Source organism: Panthera onca, chromosome C1 (assembly GCF_046562875.1).
Source record: "Panthera onca isolate mPanOnc1 chromosome C1, mPanOnc1 haplotype 2, whole genome shotgun sequence".
In the NCBI taxonomy this organism is placed as follows: domain Eukaryota; kingdom Metazoa; phylum Chordata; class Mammalia; order Carnivora; family Felidae; genus Panthera; species Panthera onca.
Genome location: NC_138346.1, coordinates 35,747,293 through 35,761,163, shown reverse-complemented (window position 1 = coordinate 35,761,163; position 13,871 = coordinate 35,747,293). Strand labels below are relative to the sequence as shown.

At 37.3% G+C, this 13,871-nt stretch overlaps 1 non-coding gene and 1 pseudogene across 2 annotated transcripts in view; one reads left to right on the top strand and one right to left on the bottom strand.

Annotated features, from left to right (window-relative positions):
* The window catches only part of LOC144617135 (small ribosomal subunit protein uS10 pseudogene), a 165,792-nt pseudogene that overhangs the window by 145,229 nt on the left and 6,692 nt on the right, over nt 1-13,871 (bottom strand). The gene's annotated exons all lie outside the window — the stretch shown is intronic.
* On the top strand, nt 7,441-7,546 carry LOC132673993 (U6 spliceosomal RNA). The gene has a single exon (XR_009608322.1). It is a non-coding gene; the product is annotated as a U6 spliceosomal RNA (small nuclear RNA).

Here is a 13,871-nt window from a genome sequence, read left to right as displayed (position 1 = left end):
ATTGAGAACAATGCCAGAGAAACAGATAAAACAGCTGAAAGCATTGCCTCTGGGGAGGAGATCTTGTAGAGAGCTAGGGAAACAGGTAGGCAAGGAACAGCTGGTGTTTGTTAAAACTTTGCAATATTATTTGATTATTTGATATATATATATATATATATATATATATATATATATATATGCACATGTATTTCTTTTATGAAAATAAAAGATATTAAGTATGCTTTTGACTTACTTCCAGAATAGGAGCAGCAGGGGAGAACAAAAATAAAGAAATACTGGTTGATTAAGCTGGAAGAAGAAAGAGATTTTCTTGGAAGAAATGGGACCTTAGTAATCAGGCCAGAAAGATATAAAGGGAAAAAATCTACACGGATTTCATCTACACAGTATAGAAGGGAAGATGTGCCTGAGTCTGAGTCTAACCACTCATAAATATGGGAGGATAAAACAGTGTAGTTTGCTTTAGTCATTGCTAGTCCTTGAAAGGCAAATAATGCTCAAAAGAAATGTAAAAGAGAAAGACCCAAGATTTCAGGGAGCAAGTAAAATAGCATCCTTTGAGAGAATTCAGATGTAAGAAGTAATGAATAGCACTCTCTTAAAGCCATAAATAGGATGCCCATAACAATACAAACTGGGAAGTACCCCTTGGAGAATGAAAATATCTCTACTCAATGATAACAGAAAACTTGAACAGCTTTTGAGAGAAAACAACTAAGAAGATCAAGATAGAATATGCAAAACATTATTAGGTAGGTGAATTTCACAGTGGCCCATTTATTGTAGCATGAGCCCAGAAACTGCCAGTCCTAGGAAAGAACACACTCCAAGCATTCACAGAATTAAGTGGTTCAGCTTCTAGAAATAGCTGAACAAACTCCTCTCAGACCGCAGATGATAACTACAAAGTCCAGGAAAAATACAATAAGAGAATAATCTCAAGTCTAAGAGAGTGAAAGAAAGAAGGTAGATTTTGGAAAGAAGTAGAGGTTTGGAAGAAGAGGATGAACTAAGGTGAATTTCCCGTTTTTGTGACTTTTAGCTCAGGGATAAGCTGCAGTTGGCATCATGCAGAGGAGCTAGAACTCTGAAAGGAAACCAGTTATTCTGTCTTGGAGAACCGGAAGACGTCGTGTGAGGAAATACAGCTGTAAGAAATGGAGAGAATTCTCCCAGAAAGTACTTAGATAGAGCTCCAAATAACTCTTCACAAATCTCTGCTGGACCCCTCAAGTCTAGATAATGATAAGAGAACTGAACTGAGATTTGAGTGCCCACCTAAGAAACAGGGTTTGAAGTATGAACCTAAGCAAGTCAATTGCCTGATAAAGCAACCAAAATTGAGATAAATTGGAGAATCCTGACTAATACCAGTACACCATGGGAACCGCACCCAAATCATCTTGGCATCTTGGCACTGCCTACTGCCATGTATGCTACTCAATGGCTTCTAACTGAAACACTTGCAACTCTTTGTCTAATGGATTTTTCAGGGCAATAAAATCTATCTATATTTATCAACTGAGATAAAACAAAAAATTTCTTCAGAGAAATTTAATACAATCCAGGCTCCACATAATAATAATAATCACATTGCCTGAGATATAGTTTGAAATACCCAACAAATAAAAACCAGGAAATTGTGACCCAGACTCAAGAGAAACAACAATCAATGCAGATCAAACCCCAAATTATTCAGATATTAAAATTAGGAGACAAGAGCATTTTTTAGAGAGAGGGAGAGAGTGCACATGAGCAGGGGGAGGGGCAGAGGGAGCCGGAGAGAGAGAGAATTTTAAGCAGTCTCCACACCCAGCTCAGAGCCCAATGCCAGACTTGATCTCATGACCCTGAGATCATGACCTGAGCTGAAATCAGGAGTCAGATGCTTAACCCACTGAGCCACCCAGGTGCCCTGAGACAAGAGAATTAAAGCAGCTATTAAAGGATGGTCAATGAGGTAGAAGAAATTGCTCAAAATACATGCAAGATAAAAAATCTCAGGAGAAAAATAAAAAGTATAAAAAAAGTCAAACAATAGAAATTCTAAAACTGAAAAGTAAAAAAATAAAGCATTCACTGGATGGAGCAGAATGGAGATGACAGAGGAAAGAATCAGTGAACTCAATAGAATTACTCACTCTAAAGAATAGACAAGGGAGGAAGGAAGGAAGGAAGGAAGGAAAGAGGTAGGAAAGGAAAGGAAAGGAAAGGAAAGAAAAGGAAAGGAAAGGAAAAATTAATGGACAGAAACTCAGAGACCTGAAAGACAATATCAAAACATATCAAAACATCTAACAAATTTATAATTACAGTACCAGGAGAATGGTAGAGAATGAAGCAGAAAAGAACACTGAAAGAAACCATGGTCAAAATTTTTTCAAATTTGGTAAAATTCATAAATTGACAGATTGAAGCAGCTCAGGAAACCCCTAGCAAAATCAATATGAAAAAGCCCTTACCTAGCACATGATAATCAAACTGCTAAAAAACAAAAATAAAGAACAAGTCTTGAAAGCAGTCTGAGAAAAATGCATTTCCTCTTGGTTATCGTTAACTTCATATCTGAAACAACAAAGGCTAGAATACAGTGCAGTGACATATTTAAGGTGGTGCTGAAAGAAAAAAAAAAAATTACATCCAGTGAAAATATCCTTGAAGAATGAAGATGAAATAGAAACATTTTCAGATTTAAGAAAAAGAAACTAAAAGGATTCATCATCAGAAGTCCAGTACTACAAGAATTACAAAGAACATTCTTCAGGCTGTAGGAAATGATACTAGATGGAAATATGAATCTTCAGGAAGGAATAAAGAACACTGGAAATGGTAAACAGCTGAGTAATTTTATATAAAATAGTAAAGAATAATTATAAAAGGCCATAGAACATTAAGGATAGATACTATAATTCCTGTAGGAATTAGTTGAAACATATAATGGGAACAGGTATAGCTAAACAGCCAATAGATAGATGAAATAGAAATTCTAAAATATATTCAGTTGATCCAGAAGAAGGCATAAAAGGATAAACAGAGGAACAAATCAACAGCAGTAACAAACAGAAAATGAATAACAAAATGATAGACATAAGTCCAACCCTATGAATGAAAATAATTCAATGGTGATAGGAGTCTTTCAACAAATGGCATTGAAATAAGTGGATTATCCATATGGAAAAAAAAATTGAACCCTAGCTCACACTGTACACAACTATTAATTTGCCATGGATCTGCCAAATCCATAATAAAAATCAAAATCATAGTGCTTTTAGAAGAGAACCTAGGAAAATAGTTTCATGACTTGGGGATAGGCAACATATTTTTTAGGCAGGATACAAAAGTGATCATGGATTATGAAAAATGATAAATTCTACTTCACCAAGAACAAAAACTTCTGCTAGCAAAAGTCACTGTTAGGAAAAAAGAATAGACAAGCCACAAAGTAGGTAAAAACTGAGATTTATTTAGAAGGGGACTATTTATAAGGATGTGATCAGGATATAGGGAAACCAAAAGAGATAGTGCCGGACCAGAGCTGGTAACAGCAGAGGGCAAGAAGAGGTTACTGGAACATAGAAGGAGAGAATCGCGTGGAAAAAGTCACCTTTTATAAAAGCCGAGCCCACTTCTAACTTCAGGTATAAAGCATTGATATGTTAGCTTTGTTAATGCCCCTGCCTCTTGAAATTTGTTCATGGATGGGAATGTGACATGAGTTGACTCAATGAGAGTGAATTGAGGAGTTGTGATCTCCAGAATGCAGATCAGTGACCTTCAGTCAAGAAACATAGCCAGCTTGGGGCAATCCCATAGCATAAGAGCCAGGGGAAAAAACAGCCTACAAAAAAAGATGGAAGGACTTTTCTCTTCCATCTCTCGCATCTTTCACTAGGGCTCCCTTTTAACTGAATCCAGCCAGAAGCCAAGGGCAGGGAAGCTGGTTGATAGAGTCGTAGGAGACACTGTAGGGGGCCCACCCTCATCACCTTGGCGTTTACATTCCCATATGATTTTTACCAAAATCACATTTTAACATTTTTATTATATGATTACACAGGACTTGCCAACAGGACCATTCCAGAAGTCCTCATAGACACATGATCAGATCTCTGCCAACTCTCAGCTTCCCAGCTCCTTCAGCTCTCACACTACCCATCATAAGTTTAGGGATTCCAGAAAGCATAGTCTTGGACAGCACATTCATGGTGCCTAACAGACTCCTTTCTGAGAAAGCTCAGCATAACTTCCATACCCACAGCTTACTGTGGAAGATTCCCTTACCCCCTCGTTGCCATGCTTTTTAACACTCCATCTTGAGTTGATTAAGCCAGGTATCTGTACATTTGCCAGTGATGTTTGACAGAGATTTTGGAATTGTAACTGACTGACTGAACTAAAATTTGAATGTGAGACAGAGTCAGGTAACTGGTAGTATTTGTAGCAGAAAGCAGCTAAATCACTAGTATAATAGAGCACTTGAATAGAGTTAGATTCTAACTTCTGAGAAGATTTTTGAAAAAAACAGATTTGCTAAATCTCAACTGTTTCTTGAACCAATTTTCAATTTTTCGAGAGGCCTGCTAAGGTTTTGTGCTATATCCCAATAAACCTGAAGAAACCCTAACAGATCTCAGTTCGTTGCAAACTTAATATACCCAATTGTATCTTACCTTTCATTCAGTGACAGGCATAAAAGAAAAAGGAAACTTACTGCCTTCACAGTTGAGCAGTCTTGAAGTAGTCAAGTGAAGTTTGATCTAGCCACCCAATTATATCACCAAGGACTTTTCTCATTGTCTATTCCTTCTGCCATCTACAGTGTTGGCTTCATTTCTAGGTTTCAGACAGAACCTATCCTCTCAGCTCTTACCATTTTATTATCAAGTGCTTAGAGGGGTAGAGAAAAAACTTCTGATAGTTTCTGTACAAGTCTTGAGATTCACTCTCATTGAGTCAACTCATGTCACATTCCCATCCATGAACAAATCTCAAGGGCCAGGGGCATTCATAAAGCTAACATATCAATGCTTTACACCTGAAGTTAGAAGTGGGATCGGCTTTTATAAAACGATCTGACTTACTAAAGATATGGGGGCTATGAAGAATGAGGTAAGTGGAGAATGGATGCTGAAAGCAACACACCTATCCACATATGTCCACCACCTAGCCTAAATGGTGACCCAAAGATATACATACCTCTTCCAGTGACTTACTGAGCCGTGGCATTTGGCTTTAGGACTTCAAAGACCATTTCAAATATCTCAGATATATTTTATTAAGCTCTGGTAAGCCACACCAAAGGGGAAAGATGGGTCTATCCCAGGACTTGTCTCTCTACTGAACTGAAGTAACATCTATAATCAGCCATCTTCTTCCTGCCTCCTACTAAAACACACGGACATACACACACTGTTAAAGTATTCAATTCTTGCATGGGTCAAAATCCACACAGAAAAGATGCTTCATTCAATAACTCTGGAGTTTCTCTAATATGGAAGTTAAGGGTTTTTAGCATTTTAATGAGGTACCAATTAGATATATTCATCCCCATTTCATACCGACCCTGTTTCCTATTATTTCTCTCCTACCTGCAAGGCCCATGAGCTATCTAAATCAAAGCAGACTTATAGAACTCACACTTGGTAATAAGCCAATGGAACACAAGATACAAACAATGTTGATTTATTCCTTTACTACAAATAAAAAAGTTAATAAGTCACCTTGAAAAGACAATAAAGAATATGTTTTTAAAAATTAGGCATACAGTTAGTTTGAGCTGTTAGCATATTGTCCTTGATTACAGAATTTTAAAGTAAAGGTTTCCACTGATTCACAAGAAAAGGCCCTCTTATAATTTGTTTAAATTTATATGTGTTTCAACAAATTAAATACCCTCTTGCAGCACAATGAACTTGAATCCATACCTTCCATCATATATGAAAATTAACTCAAAATGGATCATAGACCTAAAAGCTAAAATTATACAATTTCTGGAAGAAAATAGAGGAGAAAATATTTGTGACCTTTGGTTAGGCAAAGATTTCTTAGAAATTATATCAAAAGCACAATCTATAAAAGAATAATTTGAACCTCACTAAAATTAAAAACTTCTATTCTTCAAAAGACAGTTAAAAGTGTGAACAGACAAGCCATAGACTGGGAAATAATATTTGCAACTCATATATATCTGGTAAAAAAAATGTATTCAGAATATACAGTTGATCCTTGGACAACATGAATTTGAACTACCGTGGCCTACTTTATATATGGACTTTTTTTTTATAAATACAATATCATACTATAATGTATTTCCCTTCCTTAAGATTTTCTTAATAATATTTTCTTTTCTCTAGCTTATATTATACTTATACAAAATATGTGTTAAATTGACTGATTATGTTATTGGTAAGGCTTCCAGTTAACAGTAGGCTATTAGTAGTTAAGTTTTGGGGGAGTCAAAAGTTCTAAGCAGATTTTCAGCTATGTGGGGGAGTTATTGCCCTTAACCCCAACGTTGCTCAAGGGTCAACTATAAAAATAGCTCTCAAAATAACACATTTTAAGAATGGGCAAAGAAAATTAATAGACACTTCACCAAAGAAGATATAGGAATGGTAGGTAAGCACATGAAAAGATGTTCAACAGTATTAGTCAATAGGAAAATGCAAATTAAAACCACAGTGAGACACCACTTTGCATCCGTTAGAATGGCTAAAATTAAAACTATTGACCACATCAAATGTTGTTGAGGATGTAGAGGAATTAGAACAGACCTCTAATGGGAATGCAAAATAGTACAAAACTTTGGGGAAAGTTTGGCAATTTCTTATAAAGTTAAATATATACCTACCATATAATCTAGTCATTCTGTTCTTATTCATTTATTCGAGAGGAAAGCATATGTCCACACAAAGACTTTTCCACAAATGTTCATAGCAACTTTATTTGTAATTGCTAAAAACTGGAAACAACACAAAGAAAGGTCCATCAATAGATGAATGAATAAACAAATTGTGGTATACAGATATAATAAAATACCATTCAGCAATAAAAATGAATGTACTATTGATACATGAAGTAATATGAGTAATTAAAATAATTATGATGAATAAAAGGAGCCAGTCTCCAAAAGAGAGTGCATAATATATGAGTTCATTTATATAAAATTATAGAAAATGGGAACTAGGCTATAGTGACAGAAATTGGATCAGTGGTTGCCTGGCAGTGGGGGGTGGGAGGTAGGGAGGACATGAGGGATGGATCACAAAGGGGCACAAAGAGGGAATTTCTGGGGGTATGACTATGCTCCCTGTCTTGGTTGCAGTGAACATTCAACAAGTGTACATATGGCAAAACATCAAATTGTACAATTTAAATGTGTGCAACTTTTTGTATGTCAATTACATTTCAGTAAAATGTTAAATAAATAAATATTTACTGCTTGCTTCACAGCATATATACTAAAGTTGGAAAGATACAAAGAAGACCAACATGGCCCCTGCACAAGGATGTGAAGCAAATTTGTGAAGCATTCCATATTTATAAATACATACATACATACATACATACATACATTAATGACATTTAAATGTGTTTGTTGAAAATATCCAGCCATGTTGTCATTTGACAACATTTACTGAATGCTTCCATGTACTGAAGCTATAAGAAAATGCATGAGACTTAGCCCTGTACTCCAAAGGCTTTCAAAGTTGTTGGCGAGTTCTCATTTCGAACTCATGGGGTTGGAGCTATTTGTAGGACATATAATATAGATTTAGGATCTAGAAGTCTAGAGCCAAGGAACAAGGTATGAGCTGAAAATATAGATACTGGAGTTTGGATACAGAGAGCTAACAAAAACCTTGCATGAGAGAGGAGTCTAGAAATAGATTATAAACTGAAAAGTGAAAAGACTGAGCCCAGAACACTGGGGACACCAACCATCAGAGGCAGGAGAGGGAAGATGTGCCCAGTGTGAGATGGATAGGAAGTGATCGGAGAGCTTGGATGAGAACTCTGAATGATGGCACAGAGGAGCTGAGCCTTCTCCAAAAGAAGGCAGTGTCAGAGGAGGCCATATATAGGAATGAACAACGTCAATTGAATTTGGTAAATAGGAAGTCTCTTGGTGACAGCATTTTGGATGTCATTGTAGAGAGGAAGCCAGACACCAGTGCACTAATATTCTTGCATTGCGCTTTGTTTATTGTAAAGGAGGCAGAAAAGAATCAGTTTTAGACATTTGGATCATCCCTTGTCAGATAAGATTCTATAGCACACCAGAGCACTGAAAAGATAATGAGTGAGTCTAAACTTCTGTTTTTTACTGCTCTTCTCTTTCATTTCTCCAGATAAACACAATCATACTCTCCTAATTTTCATCAGAATTAATGGCAGGCACCATTTCATTATTCTCTTTCTCCTGCACTCAAGCCCTTCATTTAAATCCCTTATTTGTCTCTAGCTCCATCTCTGTCCTGCAAACTGAATTTCCACTTTCTCCTCTCCTCCCCATCTTCAGGCATCTTGACATCTGGTTCTGACATGCTGGTGGGTGGGGATTGTAGTGTCAGATCAGGGATAGCCTAGAGAGTTTGATCACCAGACTGTGAGAAGCCAAATGTAGTTGATCTTCTAGATGGGAACTACAGTTTCTCATGAAACCTTTGCATGCCTTGAAATCTTCTATATGTCTCTGAAATCTTCACTACCAATGAAGTTCACTCTTTAGAATAATGACCTACCTGGCCCCCTTCCCTGTGGTGGCCCCTCTCTTTTCACAGCCACCAGGCACTTGACTGCTCTCTCTAGACCATCTGCTACCCTGCTTTTGACTTATTGGCAAAAGGCAATGCTGGGTGGGTGACTTTAGAATTTGGGTTTAAGTAGCTCTTTCAGAGAAGTAGGCTTCAAGTAGTATTGCTAGTTTGGCTCTTATCTCATGTCCTTGTCCTAGTAACTATGCTTCTTCCTTCTTTTCTACCTTGTACTAGAATTCTTGAAATAAAATCCCCATCTCTGCTTCCTTCCTTTTCCTTGGTACCTGGCTTATTGGCTGGCTATATCAGATAAGAATTTAATTTGGTACTAAAGTAGTGAACAATAGTGGCTTAAACAAGATAAAAGTTTATTTTTCTCTAATATAAAAGACACCCAGAAGTAGATAGTCCAGGAATGTTATGATGGAGCTTCAGTGGTCAGGGACCAAGATTCTGTCTTTCCTTCTAGAATAACATCGTTAGTACTGTTTCTATTTTCAAGGTTACCTCATGGCCCAAATTGTCTGTTGAAGCACTAGCCATCATTGCTGTCTTTCAAGGAAAAAGCACAAGAAAGAGGTAATGGGGGGTGGGGGGGGGGAGTAGGCAGGATAGAGGAGGCACATAGCTCTTTGTTCTCTTCTTACAGAACTTTCTAGAAAGTACTACCTAGTACCTTGTTGTGCAAACCAAATAAAACAAAGGTTCTAAGTAAGAAGGAAAGAATGGATTTTTGGATAGATAATCAGAAGTCTCTGACATAATTGCTCAGCTTAGGAATTTTTGCCATTCATATTATATCCACCTCTTTCCCTAGACCAGTGTCCTAACCTCTCTCTGAGCCTAATATCTGCTGATGGACTTCTACAAATCTGACTGCCTGCTGTTTACCCATCTGGGTCTCCAAATTTTGTCTGTTTCTAGAGTTTCTATTGCTATCAAGTGTCAATATACTTGTTTAAATTACTTGATTAGTCCTAATTGGGCTTCGATGATGTTGACACCAGGTTTGGACTTCTTGTCTATGAATTCCTGGTGAACAATACTTTCCAGTATTGCCAAAGATGCTTGAAGTTCCCTCAGGGACAGGAAGATAGATGAGCATAGTACACAAGAGGCAAATGTGGAGAAGGGTGATGACAATCATTATGTCGGACAGAAACACATCTGTTCTGAAGTAAGCAGATCCTTGCCCTGCTTGAACTACAGCATCTTTTTCTCCTCCTTGTCTAATCAGTTGTCATGTCTGGGATATGCCCCTGCATCCAAGGCCTTCATTTTCTGTTTGCTAACCAGATTGCTACCTTCCAAAATTTCTCCCCATTGTGGCCTCCTTGGCTCAGAATCATTTCTGGCTGTAATTCTTCAGTCTTAGACTTTATCTTAGAAATTATGTTTTCTTCACTTTCTCCTTCACCTGAGCTGTCAGACGCCCATTCTCAATAATAGCATCTCCAGGCTCTATCCCTGAGAATGGTGATAAACAAATTTGTGAGAACAGGCTCATACTGGCTTGAGAGAGCCAATTGTTAAATTTAAAATATATTAAAAATACAAATAAATATATAAAGTTGTTGAACTGTTGATAGCTTGAAACTGGCTGTGATAGGAGTATTTAAAACATGGAAATTGGCAAATGCTACCAATTAGGGCCTTTTATTCCCCTAAAAAGTGGTTTAGTAGCACACCGTTGCTTGTTTCTCTCCATAATCATCCTTTGTGCACATCATGTGTGCATGCACACACACACACACACACACACACACACACACAGAGTGCACAGTCTAACTCCAGATCCTCATCTCTTCAGTCTATCTCTTAGCTTTCAATGGCAGATAATCTTTTAATACTTAGCTACATCCAACAATTCAATATTTTGGCTCCTACCTTAAAACAAACACTTGTAAGAGTTGATAATTGAATATATATTTTAGAAAGACATTCTGGACCCTAAACAGACTTATCCAAAACTCCTGACCACACCGTTTGAAAACTGCTAATGTAGCATATCTGTCTGTCTGCAGAACACATATAACCATACGCAGAAATCATTTGTGGGGGGGAAACCTAGATACTTAAAATGGTGTTTCAGTAGAGGGAATTCATGTATCAGCATCAGAGATGCCTCATCACAGAATATTAGCTTCCTTAAACTTAATATTTGAAGGAAGAGAGTCAATTTGTTATTATAGGTATTTCGGAAAGCCTTGTGTAAACTGTGCAATGAAAAAGCTTCAAAAGCCAACCAAAATTGTCAAGTTGCTTTGCCTTTGACAAGAATTATCAATTCAGATAATTCTGTTGCCTCACAATGACCAGGAGCTTTGTGACATAGATCTTTGATGAATAACAATAAAAAATGAATTATTGCTTATCATTATAGTATTTTAGTAAATAAAACCATCCAAAACATGGAAGGGAAAATAATAGAAGGATGATGGAAAGCTAGGGACCACTAGACTATGAATTTTTTAACAGTGTGTCAATTTCTTACTTTAAAAGTCCAATGTTTATAAACATGTTTATAAACATTAGAGTTTCCACATATAGTGACTAGAAGCACAGGCTCTGGAGACAGACTTCCTGGGTTCGTATTAGAGTTTCGTCACTTACTACCTCTATGATTTGGGTCAAATTACTTCATCTCTCTGAGCTTCAGTTTTCTCACCTATGAAACAGAAATAAAAGCACCTACCTTACATGATTACCATGAAACCAAAATTAAATGCCCCATAAAGTGCTTAGAATGATGTCTGGTATGTACCAAACAACTAATAAATATTTGCTATCATTTTTATTATTAATGCTATTTTTGGAATGCTTATAATGTGTCAGCAACTGTGCTACACGCTTTAGATTCAATCTCCTGTAACAGTGTGAGGTACAAATTAGGCCCATTTTATAAGAAAATAGACCCTCAATGAAATGGTATAACTTTTCCAAGTTCTCCTGGATAGTAAGTGAAAGAGCCTGGCTCAATGTGGTCTAGGAGTTCCCACTTAAATGATAGAAAGGTGTAAAACCAATCCATTCCATCCTGATATTTAGTATTCTATTGGGAAATTCTTCCTTCGTAGTCAACCAAACCCCTGCATGCTGTAGCATAAACTATTCTTGTTCTGTCTTCAGCAAAGACAGAAAAACCCAATAACATCCTGTGTTTCCACTCAAAGACATTAAGTTTCCCTTCTGACTTGTTTTCTCCAGGTTTTGAAAACACACAAGTCCCACAGGCCTTCTTCATGAACTGTATTTATTAACCATAGAATAATCTCTGCAGAAGCATTTCCATATTCTCTAACCATAACTTTAAAATTAGACTTTAAATCTGAAGTTCATTATTAATGTAAGTAGGGTGCAGTATCCTTTGGCTGAACTTGCTTTGTTTATGAAGCAGCTGGATATAAGGGTCCTTATCCCGTTTTAGACTTTCTTATCCCACCTTCTTATCTAGAAGCTGCTGTCCACAAAGTGTTCCGACATAATAAGAATTTAAAAGCTTTTCAAGTTTGCACATCATTTTATTTCATGGGGGTGAGTACATATTCATTTACATTTAGTTGTGAAACCAAGAAGACATTTAAATAGTTATGTGGACTGGTGTTCCTTAAAAGATGAATATTATGTCATTGTTAATCATTCATTCATTCATTCTCCTTGTCTGAGTCAGGCACTGTGCTAGATACGGGGAACAAAAGACACAGTCCCTTCTCACAGGGAATGTGCAGGTCTCATCAGGGAGATAAATGCACAATTACCTAATTACAATAGAGCAATGCAGAGAAAGCAACAGGAACATGGGGAAAAGGGGCAGGGAAGGTACCCTGGAATGTGGAGAGGGTCTGATAAAAAGTCCTGGGTGACCAATCAGAGACCCAGGCTCTAAACCCAGGCTTACTATTTACTTTGTTATTTATTATGCCATCTGTTATGGTTGAATCATATTCCCTCCCATAAAAAGAAAAGAAAAGATATCCTACCTCAGAATGTGACCTTACTTGAAGATAGGGTTATTAAAATGAGGTCATTAGTGTCGACTCTAATCCAAAAGAGAGGAATTTGGACACAAGGACAGAAGCACATGACAGGAAGACAATGTGAAGAGACATAGGGAGAAGTCAGCCATCTATAAGCCAAGGAACGCATCTTCCCTCACAGCCCTCAGAAGGAGTCAATCCTGCTGACACCTTGATCTTGGACTTCTAGCCTCTAGAGCTGTGAGGCAATAGATTCCTGTTACTTACACCACCCACCCAGTCTGTGGCATTTTGTTATGGCGGCCCTAGCTGACTAACAGACCATTGCACTGTGACAAGTATACCCCACAACTCAGGCTCCATTCTAGGCAACGCGCTTAGAACACAACCAATCAGAAAACTGCCTGAATCTGCCTTTGGCTCATTAGTATGCTGTGACTCAGAGGAATCTTGAGGTTTCTTTAAATAGTGACTTTGAGTCTGCAACAAGTTTCTTTTACCCTCTCTAGTATGGATACCACCCATCGGCCTTTGTTTATAAGGTAAGTAATAATACAAGAATATGGGGAATATTAGAGTACAAGCAATACCCAATGGATAAAACTTTCTGGTAAGTAACAGATCAATATGGCACTACTTACAAAATGGTTAATAAACATACAAAAAGAAGTTCCATCTCACATGTGATCCGATTTTTGACAAAAGTACTCTTGGTAAATGAAAGATGCTAATACACATCAGAGAACCAACAAATGCACGCATCCAGAGTGAACTACAGCCTATTCACCTACAACACACACACAGACTGGTGCCATTTGTCTTCCTGTTAGCACAAGGTTGAATGAACCCGAAATTATCTTCCTAGGATTTACAGTGACATGTAACCTTTAAAACCCAAAACCAAAACCCCCAATACCCACCTTCCACTAGGTGTATATTCATTTCAAGCAACAGATTTTGAGAGGAGGTTTTTAACCTGAACAAATGTGAAGCAGTGAAAAGATAACCTAGTAGTTAGCTCCTGGATAGACGAAGCAAGTTCAGCCAAAGGACATTACTTGTTTTGTTTTGTTTTGGTTTTGTTTTGTTTGTTTCCAGCATGCTTTGCCCTCAGGCCGGCAGGGTTACCCTT